The sequence below is a fragment of the Gymnogyps californianus genome, unplaced genomic scaffold (genome assembly GCF_018139145.2).
Source record: "Gymnogyps californianus isolate 813 unplaced genomic scaffold, ASM1813914v2 HiC_scaffold_41, whole genome shotgun sequence".
Lineage (NCBI taxonomy): Eukaryota > Metazoa > Chordata > Aves > Accipitriformes > Cathartidae > Gymnogyps > Gymnogyps californianus.
In genome coordinates this window covers 433,216-439,344 of record NW_026114301.1, presented here as the reverse complement: position 1 = coordinate 439,344, position 6,129 = coordinate 433,216, and positions in this window count along the sequence as shown.

The window sequence follows — 6,129 nt, the reverse complement described above, 5'->3', positions numbered from 1 at the left end:
TCTTTATATATATATGTAAACAATCCTCTCCCTTTTCCCCTTGAATAGCTTGGGATCACATCATTCCTAATCATATTTTCTGTTCACATAGCATGCATTTATATACAGTGAGTGGCTCTTCCCAGTTACAGTACTGCGTGTTGATGTTGGGAGGAATAATAGAAATAGTAGTTGGAAGGTTATTTCGGACTTGGAAGGTTCCCAAAGTCCACAGTGGCTACTCAGGAAATATCCTATGATGTTCTGTTTTTTTCTTCATAGGAGCTGGCTTGAGTATTTTAGTATGATTTTTAATAAATGATCTATAAAGAATCTGATATTTTGAAACATGAAGTATGCAATTGCTTGCTTTTATTGTGGGTGCAGTTACTGTGACTAAGCATGTCAATTGCCTCATAAGACGAGACTCTCAGAAAACATCAGCACTAACTTAACTCTTGGTTCCCACTTAAGTACATGATCAAGTGCTTGTTGACTACCACAGGCCATGAAAATAACTTTTGAAAAACCCATATGTAGTGGAGACCATATCATTTTATGCAAGCAGCATGTGGGTAATACAATTTTTAGTTGCAGACTGGATATCTTGAAAATAAAGGTAAAAATGATCTGTTTATTTGCCCTTTTGGTATAAACAGGGATCTGTTTTGTACTGTATTTACAACAGAGTGTGCAGTAGCAGTGTCTGCTCTGTCATTACAGAATACCTCACTGCATTTGAAGTATGCTTGTTTTTATGTTTGTACCTCTAAGCATTTATGTTATGAAGGCATTTTCTCTAAGTGGTATCTTCACTCTGCATTTACATTTATACTCTCACAAATGCAAAACAGTGAACTTGGAATTATCATAATTTTCACAATTTTCATAATTTTACAGTCTGACAGTGTTCACTTGATATTTCAAAATACCAGGTGTTTTGTAGTTAGTTCATTTGTTAAAAAACCACACTAAAATATACAAACCAGCTTCTATAAAGAAAAAAACAGAGCATAGGATATTTCCTGAGTAGCCTGCATCAGCACCTGACTCATCTCAATATGAAATGAGATTTATTTTCCATATAACTTGGTAGAAATAAAAACAAGAAGTAGAAATGGCAACCATGAGTTCTCCATGTTTCAGTTCTCTTCAGTGCTCTCTCAATACTTGATATGTGTTACCTCTCATATATGGAAAAGAAAGACTTGTTATATGTCAGCAGGCTGTTTATCCCCATAGAAATAGAGCCTAGTTCTGATTTTCCTGATAAGAGCATTAACACTTTTCCAAGCCCTCCCTTTGTCATCTCTTGGCCTACAAGCATAGGAAGTCATTTAAATGACTTGTATTTGGCTCCCGATAGGTTCATTTGCTTGCCTCAGCTGGAATTAAATCTGCTTCCTTTCAGCAGTCTATTTTTTCAGGCTTCAGATTTAGCTCCACTAAGTGCAGCAGCAGCCTTTTCTTCCTCTCCTACTGAGAGTCTCCTGTGCAACCCCTGTTGCAGTTTATTGAGGTGGTGAAATATTCTATTTTCTGCTTGAAAGTGAAGTTTCTGTATGGCTATTTGGGCAGCAGCCTCAGGTTCTGAGTAGGTTCTGATAGAAGCAATACACAGTGCTCAGAGGCCCATGCTCAGGAGTCAGAGGGAATGGTGGAAGAAGACTCTTGCCCTGTTTTGCAGCCCCATCAGCAGGGGCTGCATAGAAATCAAAGGGCGTATTCATGGCATGAAGGATGCACTCGGGGCAGCTTCTCAAGGAGCCTTACCTCTAGCATAGCAGGAGAATTCATTGGCCACAGCACCTCTGAAGAACCCAGAAGCATCAGATAGCAACAAACAGAAGTCCAGTCTAAGGCACTTTAAACTGCTGTTGCATAGGAAAGGCTCCAACTTGTGCAGCTATGCTGGCTTTGCTATATTTTCTCTACCTGCTTCTGCTGGTATTAATGGGCATCGTTCTAGAGACAGAGGAGTTATGGCTGGATCATGATGGATTACTTGAATGGTCAGAGAATTACTATCAACTCAGGAGACCTTCATCTGTCTCCCAACCTTCCCTCAGTTGCTGTAAGCATGAGTTGAACATGCAAGCTGTCATTAGATTTCTTCCTGGGCTCCTTATCAGACAGGAATAAGAGCCTCTCTCTGGTAACACTGTACATCCCCAACCACAGAAAGACTGGAACAGTTGATATTGTGCTAGAACAGCAGCACACTTGACCACACTTTCCTTAAGGAAAGTCCACATAAAGATTACTTTCAAAAGAAACTGCCTTAGACCAGTGTCACAACCTGAAGGGTTACCCAGCTCACAGATGTGTAGAGATCATGACTGTGGATTCGCAGGATTCCATAATACACAAGGACATGGAGGCTTTTATCCTCTAAATTTCTCTACTTTATTACTGATTACCACAAATACCACAAAAATCACCACTAGCAAGTATACATATGATTAATAAAGCAAATATTTATTTATTAGGCAATAACAAATTATTATCAGCAATAAATAGTATAGCAGCTATCAATAGTATGGCAGCAGTCAATAATAGCAACAACCAAATATAGCAACAACCAATAACAGCAACAACCAAGTAGGCATATACTATTACAGGTTACTAAAACTTATCATTAGTGAAGCAAACTTATCAACAATATAACAGCTTTTTCATGTAGGCAGCGACAAAGTTGCAATAAGAAGTCCAAGGGCGATCAAAAGAGACTTCAGGGCCTTGGGACGACTGGTTAAAGGATCAGGAGCACAAGTAGTGTTCTCCTCTATCCTTCCAGTTGCAGGGAATGATGAGGGAAGAAACAGGAAGAGCCAGCAGATCAATACCTGGCTCCGTGACTGGTGTCACCGGCAGAATTTTGGGTTTTTTGATCATGGGTTGATTTACATGACACCAGGCCTGCTGGCAACAGATGGGATACACCTGTCTCAAAGAGGGGAAAGGATCTTTGCACAGGAGTTAGCAGGGCTCATTGAAAGAGCTTTAAACTAGATTTGAAGGGGGAAAAGGATAAAACCAGGCTCGCTAGAGATAAGCCACGGGATGGCATGCCAGTGTTTGAGAGACAGTGAGCTAGCGAGGTCCTTCAGTCTGCTCCACAATGTGCTGAGTACACTGGAGCACATTTGAAATGTCTCTATACTAATGCGCACAGCATGAGGAATAAACAAGAGGAGCTAGAAGCTTTGGCCCAGTCCCGGAGCTACGACATCATTGGCATAAGCAAAACCTGGTGGGATGAGTCCTGTGACTGGTGTGCCATGATGGACGGTTATAGGCTCTTCAGGAGGGATAGGCAGGGCAGGCAACGTGGGAGGGTGGTGCTGTATGTAAGGGAGGGGTTGGATTGTATGGCGCTTACAGTTGGTGACGACACGGTTGAAAGCCTCTGGATAAGGATGAAGGGGAAAGCAAATAAAGTGGATGTTGTTGTGGGAGTCTACTATCGACCACCCAGCCAGGACGACGACACCGATGAATTAGTCTACAAGGAATTAAGGAATATCTCTAGATCAACTGCCCTTGTCCTTAAGGGTGATTTTAACTTCCCAGACATCAACTGGGAATATCATACAGTGGACACAAACAGGTCCAGGAAATTCCTGAAGCACGTTGAAGATGATAACTTCTTGGTGCAGGTACTAAGGGAGCCGACTAGGAAAGGTGCCCTCCTAGATTTGTTGTTTGTAAACAGAGAGGGACTTGTGGGTGTGTCCTGGTTTCGGCTGGGACAGAGTTAATTTTCTTCTTAGTAGCTGCTACAGTGCTGTGTTTTGGATTTAGTGTGAGAATGATGTTGATAACACTCCGATGTTTTAGTTGTTGCTAAGTAGTGCTTATCTTCAGCCAAGGACTTTCCAGTTTCCCGTGCTCTGCCAGCAAGCAGGTGTGCAAGAAGCTGGGAGGGAGCATAGCCGGGGCAGCTGACTTGAACTAGCCAAAGGGGTATTCCATACCATGGAATGTCATGCCCAGTATATAAACAGGGGGGAGTTGGCCGGGCGGCGCGGATCGTGGCTTGGGAACTAACTGGGCATCGGTCAGCGGGTGGTGAGCAATTGCATTGTGCATCACTGGTGGTTTTTCTTGTTTGTTTGGTTGGGTTTTTTTTTCCCTTCCTCCCCCTCCTTTTTGTTATATTCCTTTTCATTACTATTATTATTATTATATATTTCATTATTACTATTGTTAGTATTATATTTTACTTTAGTTATTAAACTGTTCTTATCTCAACCCACGAGTTTTACTTTTTTTTTCCCCCCTCTTTCCTCCTCCTCACCCCACTGGGAGGGGGAAGGGGGAAGCAGCTGCGTGGTGCTTAGCTGCTGGCTGGGGTTAAACCACGACAGGGTGAAGTGGTGATTGGTGGCTGTCTTGGTCACAGTGACCACGAAGTAGTTGAGTTTCAAATTGTTGGTGATGATAGGAGAAAAACTGCCAGCAAAACTTCGACCCTGGATATGGGGAGAGCAAGCTTTAGGCTGCTGAAGGAGCTAGTTAGTAAGGTCCCCTGGGAATCTGCTTTTGAAGGTATTGGGGTCCATGAATGCTGGTCACTTTTTAAGAGCCATCTCTTAAGAGCGCAGAAGCAGGCAATTCCAATGTGTCGGAAGTCAAGCAAGCGGGGCAGAAGGCTGGCTGAACAGGGATCTCCTTCTGGAACTTAGGAAAAGGAAAGTGTACGGACATTGGAAGCAAGGACAGGCAACACGGGAGGACTACAGAGATGCTGTTCGCCACTGTAGGGAGAAAATTCCTGCGGCCAAAGCTCGATTAGAATTCAAGCTGACCAGCACTGTGAAGGACAACAAAAGGGCTTTTTAAAATATGTTCATAGCAAAAGGAGAATCAGAGATAACATTGATCTGTTACTTGATGAGGTCGGTCACCTCACAAATAGGGACATAGACAAAGCGGAGATGTTTAATGCCTTCTTCGCCTCTGTCTTTAACACCGATGATGGGCCCTAGGACCCCCGGAGCCCTGTGTTGGAACACCATGACTGAGGGGATGATAAACTCCCAGCCGACTCTGAACTTGTTCGAGACTTGCTGCTCCAGCTGGATGCACATAAGTCTATGGGGCCCGATGGGATTCATCCCAGGGTACTGAAAGAGCTGGCCAATGTCATCGCAGGACCCCTCTCCATTATTTTTCAGTGGTCTAGGGAATCTGGAGAGGTCCCAGTTGACTGGAAGCTGGCAAATGTTGTCCCAATTTTCAAGAAGGGTAAGAAGGAAGACCCTGGTAATTTCAGGCCTGTCAGTCTCACTTTGGTGACTGGTAAAATTATGGAGAAGATTATTCTGGGAGTTATTGAAAAACACTTGAAAGACAATGCAGTCATTGGTCATAGCCAGCATGGGTTCACGAGGGGAAAGTCCTGCTTAACCAACTTAATTTCCTTTTATGACAAGGTCACCTTATCTAGTTGACCAAGGGAAGCCAGTAGATGTGGTGGTTTTGGATTTTAGCAAAGCTTTTGATATTGTCTCTCACAGTATCCTTCTGGATAAAATGTCCAGCGTACAGCTAGACAAGTCCATAATACATTGGGTGAACAATTGGCTGACGGATCGGGCTCAAAGAGTTGTAGTAAATGGGGTTACATCAGATTAGCAGCCAGTCACCAGTGGAGTTCCCCAGGGCTCAATTTTGGGGCCAGTGCTCTTTAATGTTTTTATAAATGATCTGGATGCAGGAATCGAATGTACATTAAGTAAGTTTGCTGATGATACTAAACTAGGAGGAGCTGTGGACTCCCTCGAGGGTAGAGAGGCCTTACAGAGAGATCTGGATAGACTAGAGAGAACTGGGCAATCACCAACCGTATGAAATTTAACAAGAGCAAGTGCCAGATTCTGCACCTGGGACGGGGTAATCCTGGGTATATGTATTGGGTTTGCATGGCAAGGTTTTGGTAGCAGGGGGGCTACAGGGGTGGTTTCTGTGAGAAGCTGCTAGAAGCTTCCCCTATGTCCGATAAAGTTAATGCCAGCGGGTTCCAAGACGGACCCGCCGCTGGCCAAGGCCAAGCCAATCAGCAACAGTGGTAGCGCCTCTGTGATGATAACATATTTAAGAAAGGGAAAAGAAGTTACAGGGGAGTAGGATTTGCAGCGAGAGAGA